The sequence below is a fragment of the Poecilia reticulata genome, chromosome 6, assembly GCF_904066995.2.
Source record: "Poecilia reticulata chromosome 6, P_reticulata-male-v2, whole genome shotgun sequence".
NCBI classification, from domain to species: domain Eukaryota; kingdom Metazoa; phylum Chordata; class Actinopteri; order Cyprinodontiformes; family Poeciliidae; genus Poecilia; species Poecilia reticulata.
The window spans coordinates 26,230,526-26,253,580 of NC_088835.1; the positions used below are offsets into that span (position 1 = coordinate 26,230,526).

The 23,055-nt window shown below is 38.8% G+C and overlaps 1 long non-coding RNA gene and 1 pseudogene across 2 annotated transcripts; one reads left to right on the forward strand and one right to left on the reverse strand.

Annotated features, from left to right (window-relative positions):
- Nucleotides 1-1,965: 1,965 nt before the first annotated feature.
- On the reverse strand, nucleotides 1,966-22,811 carry LOC145552016 (uncharacterized). 2 transcript variants are annotated; one of them, XR_014087950.1, is made up of 6 exons: nucleotides 22,536-22,811; nucleotides 16,726-16,833; nucleotides 16,350-16,493; nucleotides 11,578-11,671; nucleotides 2,278-2,345; nucleotides 1,966-2,207 (listed from the first exon to the last, which is right to left on the reverse strand). It is a non-coding gene; the product is annotated as an uncharacterized LOC145552016 (long non-coding RNA). The 2 variants fall into 2 exon arrangements; XR_014087951.1 differs by lacking the exon at nucleotides 11,578-11,671 and having other exon boundaries at nucleotides 22,536-22,807.
- Nucleotides 13,658-15,190, forward strand: LOC103466695 (GTPase IMAP family member 9-like; annotated as a pseudogene).
- Nucleotides 22,812-23,055: the final 244 nt, after the last annotated feature.

The following is a 23,055-nucleotide window of genomic DNA, read 5'->3' on the forward strand; positions in this document are numbered from 1 at the left end:
AACGGGAACAGAACAAATAGAACAAGGTCAACCCAAATGCTATCCAGTAGGCAATGACCTAAAAAGAACAGTCAGAAAACAGAAACAATATATATCTCATTAGCACATAAAAACTACTCTTACTCTAAAGTGTTTGTGCAAATTTCGGGAAAGCATTATCTACCATTTTGAATACCAGTTGGGTTTTGGCCAGTAGCTCAAGGTGAGTTGGGGTTGACTGGTTTGCACCATCTCTGAGGCTCAGCGTTCTCAATTTCATACTTTCCTGACCCATCAATTAACACTATTACCAACTATGCTGTGGTTGGAACAATGGCTCTAATTAAGATCTTCCAGACCAATTTTTGTGGGTCCCCAGAGGATATCCTATTTTGACAGGTAGTGACAAACATTAGTAAACAGACTAAGTGTTGGAACAATGAAAAATACTGAACTACATGCAAAGTTGTATCCAGAGTCACAAGGGCATGCAAACTCTACTTCCACCAATTTCTCCAATATCATGTGGATCAATTCAAAATCAAGAGAAAATGCAATTTGGTTGTTTTTAAATTCTTGTTTCAATGCAGACATCCATTTTTTTTTGTCAGATTCATAGTTAACTCAATACATTGGGCAACACAAGGAGAAAAATTTTAATTAGGAGGAGCAAAAAAAATACTGGATTAGCATGTATTCCCCCTTTGCAGTTGTTTTTACCCTTACACTATGGTGTATTTTTCTTTTCATTGTAAAAAGCACTGGATGTCTGAATTTACTAGTTAAAATGTGCTCAATCTGACAAATCTAATTCATTGTATTTAAGAAAAGATAGTGTTGCAAGAAGAGAAAGATCCATCCATCTTTTACTCCTTCTCTGACACTGGGTCATCAGGGGAGCAACTTAAGCAGAGATCTCCAGACCTCTTTGTCTCCCTGCTTCAACCTCCAGGTTATCCTGAGACTTTCCCAACCAACAGGATCCCACCAGCATGTCCCTTCATAAAAAAGTCTCCTGAAAACATCCTGCATGACTTTACATTGTGATCCACTCCTTATCCAAATGTTGATTTAACTGGACTCACCTAACAGCTGCCAGTACAAACAGAATTGACAACCACTATCCTCCGCAGCTCATGTCCTTTCTGCAAACTGCCCTGTGATGCACCAGCGATATTCAGTTTCATAATAAGTACATAATCAATAAAAACATTTTCCATTTAAAGAGAGGCTATTGATCATAAAATGAACGAGTTAAGACCTTTTACCTTAAGATTGTTTAAGAAACAAATTACTTTTGGTATGAAAGCCTGCTGGTCCTGTTTTTAGAAATGGTTGGGTAGCAGAACCTTTTACCGGATAGTAACTGTAAAAATGGCTGGGTGGTTCTGACTAGCAAAAGAAAACTCTTTGCTTTGCTAAGAGATTCCTACAGATGTATTCTAAGTTATTCAATGGCAACTCCTGCCAGGATAATGCAGAAGGTTGTACTGGCAATTATTTCTCAGTGCTGTTTTTGTTTCTGTCAAGTCACCAAACCAGAAAGCACAAACGCAGTATAAAACATCTTCAGTACAAACAAACCTCAAAGGCTTTTGCAGAACAGCTGCATGTACTCTGAGATTAGAAGGCTGATGGAGCTGTGCAGCTTCACACAGCTGTCATAGCTACCATAAATAATGCAGTAAAACAGTTAAACTGTTGTTTTCCTTCGGAGATATCTACCAGCTCTCACGCAGGGACACACACACACCTATACGGGTTTTGGTGTATTAGTGGGACAATTTTTTCAAACCAGTTTTTTGCAACACTAAACGGACACCCCTTTCCACTTATACTAGAAAGACATAGTAAGTTGTCAAAAATCTTGTTGAGCTACATAACATAGATCTCACTTAAAAATTTAGATACACACATCAGAACTCAAAATACAAGAACCTGACGCAATGCTGTATTAAAAGGACAAACAATAATGAGGTGCTTGGCTCCACACATGGCACCAACAGTAATTGTCAGGGCCAATTTTATTTATCAGGACCACAGCATACACATACAAAAATATACAATTTATGTGCATTAACAAGTCCAAACATGGAAATATGGACTATAATTAGTCCATATTTCTGTGGAGTGCATCTGTCATCCCATGAGATGTCTGAATCATCTACGGAATAGGAACATACTCCTTTTGATGATGTCACCTCACTTGAACTTTGTTCTGGGCAGACCTGTTGATTAAAAACAGATTTTGTATACATTGAAAGCATTTCAGCAAGAATATTTCTACTAAAAGCTTACCATTTGAAGTTCAGTGATGTCCTTCTTTTATTTACGATAACACTTTTTGTGTCAGGACTGGTTGCAAACTAGACAGAGAAAAATAAGAATTGACAAAGGGAGGTAGCATGATAAATATTTAAAAAGTCAGTGTCACACTATGACTCAATTTCAACATACAGCACAGCTACACATGGAACACTTTTTTAAAAGTGTTCCTGTGGGACCTCTCCTCGGGCTGCCACCTTATCGTGGTGGAGGGGTTTGAGTGTCCCAATTATCCTAGGAGCTATGCTGTCTGGGGCTTTATGCCCCTGGTAGGGTCACCCAAGGCAGACAGGTCCTAGGTGAGGAACCAGACAAAGCGCAGCCTGAAGACCCCTTATGATGCACAACAACCTTGGATCTGGCGTTCCCTTGCCCGGACGCGGGTCACCGGGGCCCCACTCTGGAGCCAGGCCTGGAGGTGGGGCACGATGGCGAGGGCCTGGTGGCCGGGCTTTTACCCATGGAGCCCGGCCGGGCTCAGCCCGAAGAGGAGACGTGGGTCCCCCTTCCAATGGGCTCACCACCTGTCGGAGGGGCCAAGGGGGTCGGGTGCAATGTGTAACGGGCGGCAGCCAAGGGAGGGGACCCTGGCGGTCTGATCCTCGACTGCAGAAGCTGGCTCTTGGGACGTGGAATGTCACCTCTCTGGTGGGGAAGGAACCGGAGCTAGTGTGCGAGGCTGAGAGGTTCTGGCTAGAAATAGTCGGCCTCACCTTGACGCATGGCTCTGGTTCTGGAACCAGTCTCCTTGAGAGGGGCTGGACGTACTTCCACTCTGGAGTTGCCCACAGTGAGAGGCGCTGGGCAGGAGTGGGCATACTTGTTGCCACCCATCTTGGCGCCTGTACGTTGGGGTTCACCCCGATGAACGAGAGGGTAGCCTCCCTCCGCCTACAGGTGGGGGGACGGGTTCTGACTGTTGTCTGTGCTTACGGGCCGAACAGCAGTTCAGATTACCCACCCTTCTTGGCAGGCACGTGCAGAGGGGGGGGGCCTGGGGGTGCTTGAGCACCTGCCCTTTTTGCTTCTTGCCCCAAAGTGCCCTTTTGGTTAATTTTTATTTTTATTTTATTTATTTATTTTTTTGTATTATTATTTTCTAAGCCCTCTTCTGACACATAACATGTACTAAAATTATTTTTATTACAACCTAATAAGCCCTCCGGTCACCTTGTGACCTTTGACCTTTTGCCCGTGACGCATGACGCAGTTGCCTCTCGCGCAGTGCGATAAGGTGGCTAACTGGAGCTAAACGTAGCGAACGTTCCAGATTACAGAACAGTTTTTGGTGAATAAAAAAAAAAAACGTTTTTGGTGAATAAAGTGGAGTAGACTTGCTACTTGTCAGATGACAGAAAACGTTGAATGTATCATTTCTGCTTCAGCTCGGAGTCGTGGTTTAAGCAGAGAGGTAATGAAATACAACAGACACTGACAGGCCTCTGTGTCTACCTTTCTCTGATGAACTACTGAGCGGGAGGAGACAGTCAGGTGAGGAAAAACTGTTCTTATCTACCGATTCAGTATTTTAATCATACAGATATTAGAATAAAAGTCCAACAAGGATATTCATTTAGAATTAAAAATAACTCACCCTGAATTACCATGATATATATAATGAATGTAATAAAAGTGACATTAATGAAGGGGAAAAAAACTCAACCCAGACTTTAAGTTTAGGGTCTGGTTCGCAGAGTAAATTTGTTTTCCCAATTATTCAATTGGGGAAAAAAACTAACCTCAGTTAAGTAAAATAAAATTGTAATTAAAACTTTTGGAATTCTAACGATTTCTTTTAAAAAAAAACAAATCGTTTAGTTTAAAAAACTTTTTTAAATTAAATAACTAATTTTTGTCTTGTGAACTTAGTTATTTGCCAAACATAAACTTTTATTTGCACACATCAGAAATCTTTTGTTGCGATTTTAGGCCCTGCTCAAGACGTCATATGAGAATCACAAGCAAAACTTTGACTCCAACAAAAACTTAGAATATTAAGAAAAGATTTCTGACATGCAAAATAAGTTTGTTTTGCAAAAAAAATGCACTTCATGAGACGAATGTGATTTAAATGTTTAAAAAAGTTTTTTTAAGCAAAACTCAGTAGGCTTTTCTCATGGTGACATCCATCCATCCATCCACCCTCCCTCTCTCTTTCGCTTATCCGGGGTCGGGTCACGGGGGCAGCAGCTTCAGAAGGGAGGCCCAGACTTCCCTCTCCCCAGCCACTTCTTCCAGCTCCTCCGGGGGAACCCCAAGGCGTTCCCAGGCCAGCTGAGAGACATAATCCCTCCAGCGTGTCCTGGGTCTTCCCCGAGGCCTCCTCCCGGTGGGACGTGCCCGGAACACCTCACCAGGGAGGCGTCCAGGCGTCCTTACAGACTCAATGTCCCCCACCTCCCCCGGAGGTGGGGGACACCTCCGGGGGAGGTGTTGACATGCATTAACAATTAAATTTTTTCTTTTGTTTTTTTCTTTTTTCTGCAGTTCCACATTAAAGTTTGATGCAGCTCTGCTTTCCTGAATGGACCGTCTTCATCTCCACTGCAGTAAACAGGCAGGTCTTTTTTTTTATAGATTACAGTCCACTAAAAGGTTGCATTGTGCCCTTATATATATTTTTAATAGTGTAATTCTGTAAAGACGAAATATGTCTGGTGGTCTAGCTCTAATTTACATATCTTGCTAAATTGCGGGTTTGAATATTGCAATACTTTCCTATAACGAAATAAACCTGCAGAAAGAAATTACTAATAAAATATCTTACATAGGCATAGTGTTATGCTGTATATGGAGATGTTCGTTAGCTTTGATTTTATATCTCACATTTTGTAATTTATCATTGTTTATTAAACTCTGAAAGCTGAGTGGCTTTGTTAATATTCTGTCCTAGAATGCAGTTAGATGTGCCCTTCTTTTATTTTTTTTTTTGAGCACCTGCCCCTTTAGTGGTCTTTGCACGGGCCTGCTTCTTGGAGTCCTTAGAGGGGGTACTGGAGAGTGCCCCTCCTGGGGACCCCCTTGTTCTGCTGGGGGATTTCAATGCTCACGTGGCCAATGACAGTGAGACCTGGAGGGGCGTGGTTGGGAGGAACGGCCCCCCCGATCTGAACTCGAGTGGTGTTCTGTTGTTGGACTTCTGTGCTCGTCACGGATTGTCCATCACGAACACCATGTTCAGGCATAAGGGCGTCCATATGTGCACTTGGCACCAGGACGCCCTAGACCGCAGTTTGATGATCGACTTTGTCATCGTCTCGTCGGATTTGCGGCTGTATGTCTTGGACACTTGGGTGAAGAGAGGTGCGGAGCTGTCCACTGACCACTACCTGGTGGTGAGTTGGCTCTGGTGGTGGGGGAGGAAGCCGGTCAGACCTGGCAGGCCCAAACGTGTAGTGAGGGTCTGCTGGGAACGTCTGGCGGAGTCCCCTGTGAGACGGAGCTTCAACTCTCATCTCCGGCAGAACTTCGAACACGTTCCGGGGGAGGTGGGGGACATTGAGTCTGAGTGGACCATGTTCCGTACCTCCATTGCCGAGGCGGCTTATCAGAGCTGTAGTCACTATGTGATTCATTGTGTCCAGACCAGAAAACCATTTTATCCCAATACAGGACAAGGAGAAATCTGTCACGAAAATATTAGTAGCGCCATCATTTGTTATTCGATATATCGAATATATTAAATACGGCTTAAAATAAAGATTAGAAAACTGATGATTGATAAATTCTCCATGATACAAACCTATAAACAGTTTAGTTTCTGTTAGTTCTGTCAACAGAAACTAAAGAAGGGGTGAATTTCTATTTATATTGGTCAATCGTTTTATTTTAAATATGCTTTAGGAGCCGTAGTTTGACGACTGTTATATCACCGCGTTTTGTGAACACAGGGGATTTGCTCAGTTTTTGTCGCTTGATTTTAGGAATTGCAGCGGCTGCAGTGCGCCACAATAAAGGTACAATAAAGCTGATAAACAGATGAAGAACGAAACTAGACAGAACCACTTCTGATTGTTTGCCAAGACAAACATCCAATAAAAGTTCCATCAAGCCACTAGGGCACTGGGGTCATGATTCTCGACACAGGCAAGAGAAGGTTCAATGTCCAAACTTATTGATTGTTCTTGGTGATTTATTTTACTCTTTCGCCAAACAATTACACAGATCAAACTTTCATTTGTTCTCATGCTACCACTCTTGAGAACAAGAGGCCAATGGTTTTTCGGCCCCAAACCCAAATGCCTGATGGTCCTTCTCCAAGCCCCTGTACTTATAGAAAGTGGACTGACCCACATTACTGCCTGTCTAAATTTAGAAAATAAATAAGAAAAATAATAAAACAAAAAATAAATAAAATCAACAATTATCAACCTACAAATAAACTCTGTAAATAATACAAAAAATAGAAATTAAAGAATAAAGTAACACAATTCAAATGGATAAAGAAATTTAAAAAAAATAGCTCCAACAACTTTTATTCTTCCTTTTCTCGCTCGAGCTGCACACAGAGGCTGCGAAGTGACGTGCAGTTGATCAGTTTTGGTGAACAGCAACACAAGACAGTAATCGGCGATCACCGATCATACACTTTTTCACAGAAATCGGCCAATTAGGATCTGTGGCCGATCGATCGGCACACCTCTCTTATAAACATGCAATTAATTTATTAAAATACAAGTCAGGAAAAAGTTAAGAAAAGCGAGGGAGAGGGAAGTAGCTCAGTTTTGCTAGCTTGATTATGACAAGATTAACAAGTAGATGTGGTGTGGAATTCTATGGTTCGGTTCAATTAAAAATATATATAAAAAACTGTGATAAGTTCTGCTCTTTGTGTGGGAATAATAATATTATTATCATTATTATTATTAAAACAGTGATATATCATATTATATTATTACTACTGCCTTTAATAATAGTAATTATAATTATTACAAATATGAATAATTATTAAATTAATAATATTCATAATAATTATAATGCTAATTATTAGTAACAATATCAATCATTATTACCAATAATAATAGTATTAATAATAATATAAAGATAAATATGATACTAATTACATATTACTTAATATATAATTAATATATAATGTATTATTTAATAACTATATTAAGTATTTTATATATGAATATTTAATTAATATATAATTAAATATTTATATATTGTATTTCTTGATTAATATATAAATTATATGTTTATTAATATATAATTACATTATATAGTTAATTATATAATGTATAATATTATAATTATATGTGTAAATCACTATACATATAGTGATATATACATTATATGTAATTAATTTCACATTATATTATATATATATATATATATATATATATATATATATATATATATATATATATATAGTGATATGTTATTAGTATTAATACACTAATAATATTAATGTATTAATACTAATATTATTATTACTATTATAAACAAGTTTAAATTTTCTTTTATTATCAATTTGTTATTTAATTTGCTCTAAATTATTAGAGCAAACTGGTGGAAGAAGCTGGAACACCAGAGAGACCCTGAAACAAACAACCAACTAAAGGAGATGATTGTTGATTTAAGGAGGAACAGGATTAGATCAAAGCCTGTTTCCATCACGGGAGAAGAAGTTGAGGAATATAAACACCTCAGTGTTCATCTGGACACCGACTGGACTGGAGACGCAACAGTGAAGCGTCTATAGGAAGGGACAGAGCAGACTGGACTTCTGGAGGAAGTCTGATGTTGAGAGCATCATCTGTTGGGGCAGCACCAGACCCAGGGACCTATAATGGCTGATAAAGAAGGCTGGTTCTGTTCTGGGGACATCTGTGGAACCTCTGGAGATGGTAATGCAGAGAAGGATTCTTCATAGGATCAACAAAATAATTGACAATCCTGACCATCTTCTTCACGAGACTGTCTTGGGAGGGAAGAGCATCCATCTTCAGTCAGAGGCTTCTTCAGGTTCAATGTGACACAGACCGCTTCAGGAGATCTTTTCTGTCGACAGCCATCGCCATCTTCAATGGCTCTTTGAAAAATCTTGATGAGCTGCAACATTTCATTTTCTTTGGGATTCAAGTATTTTAAAATTTAAACTGAAACAGAAAATTTTATTACATGTGGTAAACACGTTTTACAAGTTGAATTTAAATTTAAAACAGTTCTCAATGCTTGGTTAGGTGATCCTTCAAATAAGCAAGACCAAAGAGAAAATATATCAAAAAGAAATACATGTAAAATCCACCAGAGTAAATAATAATGCAAAATAAGCACAAACTAAAAAATACTAACAACAATGATTCCCAGATGTTATTTTTTTGTTCAGAAAACACATATTCTGTGTCCTTCACAATTATTTCCACAGCCTCAAAAAACGTTTCTGTTTCTGTTTCTGAGTTTGAAAACTCAACTATCTCGGAGCAAACTTCTCCAGCTGGAGTTGAGTTTTCAAACTCAGCTATCTCGGAGCAAACTTCCCCAGCTGGAGTTGAGTTTTCAAACTCAGCTATCTCGGAGCAAACTTCTTCAGCTGGAGTTGAGTTTGAAAACTCAACTGTCTCGGTGCAAACTTCTTCAGCTGGAGTTGAGTTTTCAAACTCAACTGTCTCGGAGCAAACTTCCCCAGCTGGAGTTGAGTTTTCAAACTCAACTGTCTCGGAGCAAACTTCCCCAGCTGGGGAGGTTTGCTCTTTGGGAAGATCAGAGAAATTCTGATCTTCTAGGACAAAGCTTTCTTTGTGGCTGCTGTCTTCAAATCTGTCTTTGTGGCTGCTGTCTTCTTCAGTTGAGCTTTCAGACTCAACGGTCTGCTTTTTACAGCAAACTTCCCCAGCTGGAGAAGTTTGCTTCTCAGCCGAGGAAGTACCAAAAAGAAAAGTATCAAAAATGTCTTTGCCAGAGTCGTTACCAGGGAAGCAAACCTCCCCAGCCGGGGAAGTTTGCTTCTCAGTCGGGGAAGGATTGAAAAGAAAAGAGTCAAAAATGTCATACCCAGAGTCGTTACCAGAGTCATTGCCAGAGAAGCAAACCTCCCCAGCCGGGGAAGTTTGCTTCTTAGCCGAGGAAAGATCAAAAAGAAAAGAATCAAAAATGTCGTACCCAGAGTCGTTACCACAGTCATTGCCAGAGAAGCAAACCTCCCCAGCCGGGGAAGTTTGCTTCTCAGCCGAGGAAGGATTGAAAAGAAAAGAGTCAAAAATGTCGTACCCAGAGTCGTTACCACAGTCATTGCTAGAGAAGCAAACCTCCCCAGCCGGGGAAGTTTGCTTCTTAGCCGAGGAAAGATCAAAAAGAAAAGAATCAAAAATGTCGTACCCAGAGTCGTTACCAGAGTCATTGCCAGAGAAGCAAACCTCCCCAGCCGGGGAAGTTTGCTTCTCAGCAGGGGAAGGATTGAAAAGAAAAGAGTCAAAAATGTCGTACCCAGAGTCGTTACCAGAGTCGATACCAGAGTTGTTACCAGAAGAAGTAATCTTGTCCTGGGAGCCACTTTCGTCTACTTCGTCACCAGGAAACAATTTGTTACAAACCTTCTTCATTCCAGTTGTAACCAAATATCCAACGCTGAAAGTCAGGGGAAAAAACACACCTACCAACAAATCTGCCATACTGAAAATCTTTGCGATAAAACAGTGATGGGGTTCGAAGAGCGGGTTGATATGAACTGATGTTTTGAAACGCAAGCATTCATAACCTCAAGCGTTCTTTGATCTAGAACTGCATGTCATAGATGAGGTCACAGCTACAATGAGCTCACTGTAGTTCCGGGGGAATGTCTTGCTTCTGCTTGTTGCTATGGAAACGATCTGATCAGTTCTACATGACCCAAACTGTTGACCCTTTGCAACGGCGTCACTTAATCATTCGAGGCGCCATGACGGACGTCGGAAGTGAGGAATGGGAGTGTTGAACTGAGCAACTGAAATTGACTTCCAAAGTTGTTTGGAGTCGTCATATATAATTTTTATCTTATTTTATTTTTTAATTAGAAGGACTACAAAGCTTTTTTTCTGTTGTGAAAATGTGGTGAACATTTTACTGACAGGACAGAATTACTCCTTAAAGACAGCTGGGTTTGTAGTTTTTCTAGTTGATGCACTGTACAGGGAGTGTATTATAAGCCTGAAGGCCCGCCAGGCTTATAATACAATGGGGGAAACCCTGCTGTCTGTGTCTATATATATATATATGCATATATATTGAACAATTATTAAGAAGAACCAGATTCACTGTGAGGAAGACAGAAAGCATAAACAATCACTGAAACTTTACATTTTACTTTCAATAGGAACAATAATGTCAGAGACATCATAAACACTGTAAAACACAATATCCTACAAAGCATTTTTGTGTAGTTTCTAGTGCAAATATCTTAGTACACTTGAAATGAGAGAAGACTAATTTACAAGTAAATAAGAATCCCTTTAATGTCGCCTTTATATTGAGTGCAAAGCACAACCCACACATTGAGGCCTTGGTCCTCGTGCTGGTGGTCACAGGCTCGATTCCCGGCCTGGTGACATTTGCCGCATGTCTTTCCCCTCTCTTATTACCCTCTTTCCTGTCAAACTACTTTCAAATAAAGGCCACTAGAGCCAACAAAACCTTAAAAAAAAAAAAAAAGATTCTCAGAAAATTAAGATTTTGATAACTTCTAATCCCCCACCCCTTATCTGTATAACGACCAAAAATAAAGCTGAGAGCTCAAAATCCCTGGAAGGAGTTTGTTAAAGTTCAAGGTGTTTAAACATCAACATTTGCCCCTTGGTCCAAAATGGCTGCCTCCTTGTACATTTTAAATAAAGTTTGAGTTTTAAAATATGCCTAGACCTCCAAATTAGCACTTCTTTTTGCAGGAGAATTGTAGTAATAAACATTTTAATTACAATAGGCGCTTAGCTAGAACCACCATTGCTGACAGCTGGTTTGGTGTATTTGTATCAAAATAGGTTTTCTCGTCTATCTCTGGACAGAGAGCGTTCTCCTTCCAGTAAGCATTGTGAAACATGAAGTTGATTGTTGATGTGTAAAATATTTTTGCTTTGGTTGATTTGACTTTTACAAAAAAACCACTCTTTGTTAAGCCCTTATCTCCTTGACTTGACACACCCAGCTAAAGAACCGTTGTTGCTCTGGACTTGATCTCTTTATAAAGCTCATTTCTTGATAGCTGTTCATACCAATTACATTAAGAAAGCCACAGTGGTTCTCAAAATAAAAACTGAGTCAGTGTATTGCATACAGCTACAACAAAGTAATGTAACTTACTCTTTTATTGCAGAATTACTCAGGGCAGTCAAAGCTTGTCAGTGGGCCGGATTTGCTTTGGTTTAGGAAGTTAAGCTTCTGAAATAAGTCCAACCTGATTGTACAAACAAACAAAAAAGATATTTTCATATTTCAGGTTACATGTCGAATATACATGTCATTTGTAGAAAATACTGCCTATCAAAGGAATAAGTAGTGCTAGACTGAATCCCTGTGCCTTTCTATTTACACTTACAAACTTCACTCAGACCTCTCATAATAAGCAGATTCAAATTAAACTAGTATATTTACCTGATTGGATGACTAGAGAAAAAGATCAGGAACAACAACAAAAATACAAGACAATAAAAGTCGTCTGTGTCTTCTGTGAGTCAAAGTAAACCTGTGTGAGGCTTAGCCAGTTTCCAGCAATGAATATCTAACAAATGGCAACCAACCTCGAAAGCAAAAACACAAAATCACATAAATGGACTTTTTGCAGTTGAAGTTTCTTTTATAAATACGACGGGAAAGGAGGAGTTACATGACTAATCAATCCATTGCACAACCCTTTCAGACATTGTTACCGTTGAAGTTTAGTTTTCCTGTGCATTATGACTTCCTGTGTCTGCTTATTCCTGAGAAGTTTTTCCCAGATTTATTTCAGTTAACAGAAATGCTTTCTCAATTTTGCTTTTTGTTACTTTAGTTGTAGTTACCTAAATGAACCTTGGTCTAGTGACGCTCATCTCCCTCCAGACAATGTCACATATATTCTCCAAAGAGGTCAGGTCAGCTCAGTTTGCTGGCTGTTCTTTATTTACATTTTTAAAATTGATTTTAACGGATCCGTTAGGCCCTTTTGTCTTCTGGATATATAAGCAGCTGTGCTCATACACATCAGGAGCTGGCGGAGCTGATTTGAAGCTCGGTTGGGGTTGAGGCAGGCAGCAAGTCAGGCAGGACTTGCTTAAATCATCTGCTTTTTGGTAACACTACTGTTTTTAGTCCATATTTGTGCTCAATAAAGAACTTTAATTGTTGAAGTCCATGTCTTCCTGTCTTTTGTTATGGCTGAACGAGCCGGGTCGTAACACTGGCCAGTCAAGCACAGGATCATTAAACCAGCTTTTGGTTCTGCTGGAAAATTAACTTAAGATCTCCATGAACCTTGTCAGGAAAAGGAAACGTGAAATTCTTTGAAATTTTCTGGTAGACGGCTGCACTGACTGTGGACTTCAGAAAACACAGTGGACCAGAACAAGCAAGAAAAGAAAGAATAAAATATTTTATGAAATCATGTCTTGTACAAAAATAATCTATTTTTAAGCTATAGATTTATTGCCCACCACTGATTTTAATTTTTTTTTTTGACACTGAAGTTTTGGTTTTCATTATCTCTTTTTATCAAAACTGCAGGAAACAAAGAGTTGAAGAAATTCACTCTGTGTGATAAATTTATGTGTTTAATGTGAGTTCCACTTTCTGAAAGAGGCAACAGGAAATATTAAACTTCTTCACTTTGTTGTACCTGTTCAACTTTATTGAATTGAGTGTTGAAGTCAACACATAGTCAATTCAACACTAAGTTGTGAGATTTAATCAAGTTTATATTTAAGAACAATAGATTGTTTGCACCATTTTCTGCTAATTACTTTCACAGTTCTTTAAAAATTATCTGCTTTACAAACATTCCCTCACATTTGTCATTTGTATGTAATAAGACAAATAAGGAACCATCAGTGAAATATATGTGTAAAGTTTATCATTCAATAATTCTTTCACTCTACAAAAAAATAAAATTGCCTTTGATATTTTTATCTTTAAATTACGAATGTGTGGTTTCGGGTTTTCAATAACCACACAGGAATTTACCGGTACAGCAATATTTTGTCATGAAAATATTGAGGTTGATCCACTGTAGAACTTGTTCTAAGTCCATAAAACTATTAATCTAATACAAAAATATTTCTGTAGACATTATTAGCTGAAAATTGAAACATCTAAATTCTCCTCTCTACATCTAAAAATAAACATATAATTCTGTAACTGGCATCATTAGACATATTTTAAGTTACTTTGAAGTTATCTGAATTAAATTTCTCCCTCTTCATTGTTGTCTTCTAATCCTCCAACAGCTAAAAAGGAGACGGAGCTCAGGATTGTTCTTGTTGGGAAAACCGGAGTTGGAAAAAGTGCAGCAGGAAACACCATGTTAGGAGGAAGATTTTTCAATTCTTGTCTCTCTTTTTCCTCTGTGACATCAGTCTGTGAGAAGAAAATCAATGATTTTGATGGTTTAAATCTGGCTGTTATTGATACTCCAGGTCTGTTTGATACAGATAAAAGTAATAAAGAGATTATGGAAGAAATCGCTAAAGGCATCTGCCTGGCGGCTCCTGGTCCTCATGTGTTCCTGATTGTGCTCCAACCCACCAGATTCACCACAGAAGAAGAAAGAAGCTTGAGAATTATCCAGAAAATTTTTGGCAATGAAGCAGCCACATACACCATGATCCTGTTTACCCATGGAGACGAACTAAAACGGGAAAATATGACGATAGGAAACATGTTACTAAGACACAGACCTCTACAGCGTTTCATCAGTCAGTGCGCCGTCTTCCAGACATTTGAAGATAAATATCATGTCTTTGACAACACAGTAGAGGATCCTGGTCAAGTCAGAGGACTGGTGCAGAAGATCAACAGACTGGTTAAGGAAAATGGAGGAAGTTTCTACACCAACGAAATGTTTGAAGAGGCACAAAGAGCCAAGCAAGAAGAAGCAGAACGACTAATCAGAGAAAATCCAGAAATTTATCCTGAAGATGCAAAAAGGCAGGCAGAGAGAGAGAACTCATATATCCGTGCTGCTCTGGGGGCTGCAGCTGCTGGAGCTGCTACTGAGCTGGTGTTGGAGCTGCTATTGGAGTTTTAGGAGGACCGATAGGAGTAGCTGTTGGAGCCGGTATTGGAGTTAATCTGGGAGCAATTGTTGGAGCTGCAGCAGCCGTGCAAAAGATGGGATGTTCTACCCAGTGATAATATGTGTGATGTTCTGGCTGCAGCTTAGTAAACTATGATGTTACATGAATAACAAAATATAAGTATAAGCAGATTATATAATTAGTTAATGGCTTAAAGGGGGGCAGATTAACTGTCAATCAGTTGAACAGCTGTCAATGATTAATATTTACAATCATAACCTGATTGATTACATAATGTAATGTAAGCAAAGTTCATGGTTATTTGTCTATGTTAATTAACATGTTTGATTTTGGACATACTAGCAAACAGCATAAACAATTGTGTAATTACTACACTGTTTAAATGAAGCATAAATATTATCACAGCAAAGCCATTACTAAAAAATCAGATTTCAGAATAAAGGCACTTTTACTCACAAATCAGTTTGTCTGCCGTCACATTCACATGAAACTGGACAACATAAGTTGATAACTGAACTGAAATAAGGGACGTTTCAGGTCCAGCAGCAGAACAGATATACATTGAGAATGTCAGAAAACTGGAAACGTGATTTTAATCAGCAGGTGTTTCACATGAAACCAGTTGAGCTGTTTCTGCTACACTAAGAGCTGAAGGATCCGGTTCAAAAGGCTGCAAACAGCGCCACCCTGTGGAGCCTTAGAGATGTATGATATGATATGTATGTATGATAAAGCGATGTGCATGTGCACAGGCCTGGTACACAAAAAAACACATGTTTTTTGTCACATGCGACTGGATTTTGCACGACAAAATCAGAAATATGGACACAAAAGCTTTCAGTGGCTGAGCGAAGTGAGAGTTCATCTATTAAATTGACTCAATGAATACATAAAAGGGCTGCACAGTGGCGCAGTTGGTAGAGCTGTTGCCTTGCAGCAAGAAGGTTCTGGGTTCAATTCCCGGCCTGGGGTCTTTCTGCATGGAGTTTGCATATTCTCCCTGTGCATGCGTGGGTGTTCTCCAGTTTCCTCCCACAGTCCAAAAACATGACTGTCAGGTTAATTGGCCTCTCCAAATTGCCCCTAGGTGTGAGTGTGTGTGTGCATGGTTGTGTGTCCTGTGTGTCTCTGTGTTGCCCTGCAACAGACTGGCGACCTGTCCAGGGTGTACCCCGCCTCTCGCCCGAAACGTTGGCTGGAGATGGGCACCAGCAACCCTCCCGACCCCACTGAGGGAAAAAGGGTGCAAGAAAATGGATGGATGGATGGATGGAATACATAAAAGAAAATGTGATATTTTAATGAATTTTCTTGTGATTTTTCTATAATTTTTGTTCAGGTTAACTGAAAAAGTGAGCCATTACTGTTACAGGTTAAGTTTCTAAACTACAGGAAAGTAATTATTAGGGATGCACAAATACAAACATTTGGGCCAATGTGGATATTCAATGTTATTACAGCAGGTATGGCAGAATTTACTAATATTTTATTTATCTATTTTTTATTTGATTACTTGTTTAATCATAAGAATAATTTATAGATTACTTGATTACTAAAATAATTATTTACAACAGTCCTAATACATATTCAGAAAGGTTTAAGTTTGTTAAAATGTTCAGAGAAAAGGTCGTTCATACAGTTCTTCAGACCGTCGGCGTCTCTTGAGGAAACATGACTGTCTGCAGAACATTCCTCCACAATCTGAAGATTATCAGCGTCTGCATCAGAGCACTGAGTATCAGCAGACACTTTGGTCTTAATTAAGGTCTGAATGAAGAAACTTCACAATGTTGATACAGAAACTGTCTGCTGAGAAGAATAAAGGAAAAAGATCAGTTCTGCTACCTCTCTATCCAGGTCTCCATCATGACTGCATGTTTTCTTGCAGAAAGCAGAAGAAGCTGAAGTCCCGTCGCATCGGACTTGACCAGCAGATTATTCCAGCAGCAGGACCCTGGAAGCTGCAGCAGATGTTTTTGCACCCGTTTTCTGTGAAATGAAGCAAGAAAAACGTTTGTTGGAACAGTCAGTTCACTGGGTGCTGGGAAACTGAATGTCAGAGAGAAATCAGGTGTTGCCAACCTGCTACAGCTCTAAAACTCCACAAGGTGGCGCTGTTTGCAGCCTTTTGAGACACATCCTTCAGCTCTCAGTGCAATAGAAACCGTTAACGAGAAAAACAAAAAGAACCTGCTGATTGGCATGTTTCCAGTTTTCTTACCTCCTCCATCTGCTCTGCTGCTGGACTCCATATTCAATTTCAATTATCAATCCATGCTGTCCGGTTTCATGTGAATGTGACGGCCGATGATCTGTGTGTGTTTTTATTCTGTGAAAATAGAAATCAGTTTGGGTAGTAATGGCTTCGCTGCGATTATATTTGCACTGCTTTTATACAACGTAGACTTAGATTTTAATAATTGCACAGTTACAGTTTGTTATATGTTATGTAAAACATATTAATTAGCACAGACGATCATGAACTCAGCTTACATAACATTACTAATAGAAATACATTTCCAATGTTATACTTTGAGTATTTGGAGACAAACTAAGAAAAATTTAATTACAAAAATAAAATTATACAGGAATTGGTGCCATTATTACCATAAAAAAAGTCGTAACATTATGGCTGCTTTGTAGTACTTCGACTTTATTCTCGTATTATGACTTTATTCTCGTCATGTCATTAGTATATTCTCGTAATTTATTTATTTATTGTTATTTTTCTTAGAATGTGTGGACTCATGTTTGAACAAATGTCTTCTTTCTTTCTCATAACTCGCTTTCTGTTTGACAACTGCCAAATAAAGGTCACTAGAGCCGACAAAACCTTTAAAAACAAACAAATAATACATTGTAATTTCCCTCTGACCAAAAATCACGGGTAAATAACCGTAAAACCAACAAACTTTTTCTTCGAAGATGGTAACTGAAAGCACTTTTAGTAAAGTCAGTTTCACCAACGGTAGTTAGCCTCAAACTTAACAAAAAAAAAATCATTACAATTCCAAAAGTTTTGATTGCAATTTTATTTTACTTAACTGAGGTTAGTTTTTTTCCCCCATTGAATAATTGGGAAAAAATTTAACTTCATACTCTGAGAACCAGACCCTAAACTTAAACTCTGGGTTGAGTTTTTCCTGCTCTGACTTGAACAGCTGGTTCAAGTCAGAGCAGGACGCCAACCTTTAGCGTGTAAAACGGTGTGGGGAGTCAAAGCGATGTGTAATCTCTGTGGAGAGATAACGGCGATAAAGTGTTGACGGAAGCTTAAACACAACAGCAGCACTTTCCATCCGTCTTTGTCATAGTCTTTTCTTCTTCACCATAGTCTTTTCTTCCCAAACAGCAAGTTGGTACACTACCGCCCCCAGCTGGTCAGTCTGTGTAACCTTTAAATCAGTTGATCTTGGTTTGTCTTCATCTACCATCCAGGACTGCCTCATATTTAGATCCTCCCCGTTACACAAAACAATGATTGTTTTTTTTTAAATAGATTTAGTTTACAATGACAAACAAAAATCATGCGTTTGCATAGATCTGAAAATGACCTAGCCTTGACATTTACTGTGGCTCACATTGTGTTTGTGGTGGTCAAGCACGGTGGGATGGGTTTGAGATCCCTGGTTTTCTCATGGGTAAATCTTAAAACTTTATTTGTGCTCTGTCCACAATTTATTTAGTTTGTTACTTTAATTAGTTCATGTCATTTTCAATTTATTGAATGATTTTATATTTATATTTATGGCATTAACTTAGCAAAATGTTACCTGTTCCCACATCAATGTTCCAATGTTTGCTGACACAAGAACAAGAAAATAAATGTTTGACTAAACAAGCAAAATTAACTTTCTCATGTATAGATACTGAAAAAAGTTCAAAATATATGGGACAAAAACCAAGTGAATCAAACTATTTTTAATATAAACAATAGAAAGTATGCTATTTGCTGGTGGGATGATGTAACAGCACCAGCAAAAGAAGATTCTGTGATGTCACAAGTGAGGCAGCGTCTGTGATGTCATAAACTACATATATATAGAACAGAATTCTGGATATTTTTCATTGCTATATCACTGACTAGTTCAGACATAAGCAAAGCCTTTTCGAGCGTTCAGCTAATTTACAAATCGATAGATTTTGGAGAAAGTCATCAAAAATGTCTTATCAAAATCCAAGAAGACACAATGGAATGATGGGACCCCAGGGGAGATGGGGAAACCATCGAAATGTCCAAGGCGGGTTTCCTCCTGTGCACCCAGATCTTTTGCATGAGGAAATCCACAGGATGGGCTCTCTTTTAGAGATGGAGAGAGCCCAAAGGTTTGCAGACAACCAAAGACTGGCCCATCTGGAAGCCGAGCTGGAAGAAACCAAACTCCAGTTAAAGAGGCAGAAAGCGCTCAAAGAAGTATTCATTAACAAGGGCAAAGAGACCAAGAGGGAACTCGAGAGAGTAGAGAGACTTAGTGATCCAGCTCTTGTTGATGCTGCGATTCTTGCTACCAAGGCGCACAACGAAACGAGATTTAAAAACAAGAAGCAGCTCCAGCAAGATTTTGTGGAATTAAAGACGGCCCACCTCCTCAGCCAGGAAGCATTTAAAACAGAAATCCAGGCTGAGAAAGAAAGAAACAAAACGTTGCAAGAAGAAATGGACAAACTCCAGACTTCCCACGAGGAGCTTTGCTCCAAGTATGAAGCGTCTGAGAGATCCAACGATGCTCTGGTGAGGCAGGAGGCCGAGATGCAAAAGTTGTGTGAAGTTAGAGTTAGTGAGATACAACTGGACCTTGACAAGATAAGAGCTGAAAAGGACGATATCTTTCAAAAGATGTCAGAAGAGGTCACGTTTCTGAAAAGCAGCAGAAACAGTTTACAGGCAGAATTGGACGAGATGAAATGTTCCTATGAAGAACTTGAGCAGAAGTTTGAAAGAGACGTTTCTGCTCTTAAAGCTGAAGTGGAAACATCTGAGCACGAGCTACAGCGTGAAAGAGAAGCCAGTTCATATACAGCAAAGAGATGTCACTTTGTTCTATCTGAACTGGCTTCTCTTGAGCAAGAACAAGAACTGAAATATAAAGCAGCATCAAAAGAGCTCCAGACCCAGCAGCAGAATTTCTACAAGGTCACGAACGATTTAAAATGTGAAAATTCTTCACTTAAACAGCAGGTGGAAATGCTTCGGATCCAGATGATTGAGGAGAGAAAAGCGCACATGGAGGAGATAGTGCTTCTAAACAACTTGAAAGCCACCTTCCAAGAAAATACAGCAAAAGATATGCAAATGCTGGAAGAGAAGGAAAGGGATGCACTGACAAAGTTAGAGAAGATGAAAGATATATACATGGTGCTGCATTGCAGATATGACATCGATATTGCTGCACTCAAACAAGAAATTGAAAAATTTAATCAAGTAAGTTGTGAGACAACAAGTAATTTGGAAGGAGCATATGACTATCTAGAGATTGACACTTCTCTGAGAGACGAGAAGGAAGATGTCAAAGAAGAAACACCACAAGAGTCCAAAAATTTTCAAGAGATGGAGAACGAGAGCCAACCTGACCATGATGAAGTTTTATATCAGGAGATTTCTTCTGAGGAGGATCCCTTAGAAGGATCCTCCTCAGGTTTTCCCAGGCATTTGGAACCCATGACGGACTTTGCTGCAGAATCCAACCAGGAGGATTTGGACGACATGGACGATGGAAAAATGAAAAAACCAAAGCTTACAGTATGGAAAAGAATGCTAAACTTCATGCATTTGAAGAAATCAAAAAAAAGGAAGAACAGACTGAACTAAAGCCCAGAACATCAAGTTTTAACCATCGTTCCATGCGACATCGCCATTAACCATCTACAAAAAAGATCCTTCCTAACCCAATTAAAAAAAAGATTCAAACTTTAAGACGAATCTGAAATAGAAAAAGTAGTGGGCAGCACGGAGATGCAGTGGCTAGCACTGCATCTGCACAGAGAGGATGTGTCACATCTTTGCTGTGTGGAGTTTGCATGTTCTCCCCGTGCCTGCGTGGGTTTTCCCCAGGTGCTCTGGTTTCCCCCCACATCCCCTAAAACATGTAGGTTAGGTCAATTGGTCAATGTAAATTGCCCCCTAAAAGAGTTTAAGAAACTGCAAGAATTGCTTTAACAAAAAAAGTGCAATTTAACATGAAAAACTGAGTAGAAAAGGTAAAGAAGAAGAGCAATCTGTGAAAGTACAAAAATGGGGAACTTAATAAGAAATTATTTCTGTTAGTGGAGGAAAATAAGTTCTTAAATGAACACATAGCCATGAGTATGAGCCTATGTGTTGTTGAGCTTATGTGTTATCTACTGGTATGAAAGAGAAGAACGACGGGATGCGAAACATCTAGGCTGAAGAGCAACAAGGTTATCCTGGGTTCAATTCCAAGTCTTGGGCAATCTGCTGCATGTCTCTCCTCCAAATCTCCTGTTCAATTAGTGTTAAATAAAGGCCACTAGAGAATGAAAGAACTGACCACCACATGTTTCCTCATGGAAAAAATAAATAAAACTCTTTCTTAATCTCTCTCTCTCGTCCTCTCTAACCCTCCTGTTGTCCTCATTTTCTGTGTATAGGGAAAACACATACAAATCTCGGCCATTTTGACCCGAGGACAACAGGAGGGTTTTAATACAGAAGTTACTTAATATACATACACACATATACATACACACATATACATACACACATGCACACATATACATATACAAACATGCACACACATACATATACAAACATGCACACACATACACATCCCTTCCATAGGCTGCCACCTTATCGTGGTGGAGGGGTTTGAGTGTCCCAGTGATCCTAGGAGCTGTCAGGGGCTTCATGCCTCTGGTTACCCAATGCAGAGAAATCCTAGGTGAGGAACCAGACCAAGTGCAGCCCAAAGACCCCTTATGATGAGCGCCTGGTGGCCGGGTTTTAACCCACGGAGCCCAATCAGGCTAAATAATACATATTTAGTTCACAAAATAAATTTAGCATTAAGCTAAATATTTATTTAGCAAGCTTAACATTTAGTGACTAAGCTATATATTTGGCATTGAGCTAAATAAGCCTTGAGCAAAGCTGAATACTTAGCTCTGAACTAAATATTTGGCTGACAAGGCAAACATTTGTCTCTGAGCTAAATATTTAGTTCAGTTTGGAGTATTTACCTCCAAACTAGATATTTAGTTTGAAGCTAAATACTTTGTTGGTAAAGTAAATATTTAGCTTGCTATTTGAATATTTAGTTTGAAACGGTGACATTTATAAATCAACGAATAACATAGAGAAAATATGACTTAGAAAAATTGGTAACACTTTATTTGAAGCTTAAGACTGACATGACACTGTCAAAAACATGAACCTGTTATGAACATAAAGAAGTCTTTATGAATGTTTATGGCAGTTGTCATGAAGTAATTCGGTAAATAATTACACTTTTAATGCAAAGTTGCTCTAAAAGTTGCATTAAAAGTCAATTAAAAGTACCAGCTTTGCATTATTTTATAATTGATCAAAATCATGCAAAGTTGGCACTTTTAATTGACTTTTAATGCAACTTTTAGAGCAACTTTGCATTAAAAGTGTCATTATTTACCGAATTATTTCATGACAACTGTCATAAACATTCATAAAGAGTTCTTTATGTTCATGACAGGTGTTACGTCATGTTTTTGACAGTGTCATGTCAGTCTTATGCACACCCCGTCAAATAGTGTTACCGAAAAATTAACCACATTGTTTTCTGTGACTGTCGAAATAACACAAATTATTGCTGTCAGTTTTTGACTGTAACTTTAAAAATGGTGCCCAATAATTGTGCCAAAGCAATCATTCAGTTTCTCTGAGCAGCTCTTCTGTTCTAGGCTAGCAGCAGTTAACACTTCTAATAAAATACACACAGACATTTCTCAAAATACAATGTGTGCCAATAAAATACTGTTCTCCACTCACAAACACTTACGATAATGGTACCTTATCGATTAAACGTAGACTTCACCCACCTGTTAAAACAGAAATCAGCTTTTATGTCAAAATAATGGCTTCGTAGCTATGCTGACTCTGAGCTTCTTCTAGGCTTGAAGTTAGCCTCTCTCGTATTTGCCGCTACTGCCATCTTCTGGTGGAAACTGGTATTGCACCAGAAATGTGCTCAGTCATACGGGTGAAAAAAGAAACAAAGAAAGTGCGACGATTATGGATAAACAGATGACGAAAACTCTAAATTTAATGTCTCAGAAAACGCTGTAGCACATTCATAAAACGTTGAAAGAAAGGTAAATGTTTGAGAGGTAAAGAACTAGACTGTTTCTGAAATGCGTGACAAAAATTTCCCTTTTTCATAATATTTTTAATAATATTCTCCATTTTTGGAGCTTTACTTGAGCAACTACGGATGATTTTCAACAAATTAAGTGAAGCGGAAGAAATGTGACATTTTCTATCTTTAAAAGGTCATTTCTGTTCAGACTAAAGATGGACTGAAGGAATAAAAGACTAGCGTTATCTTGTAGTGAAACATGA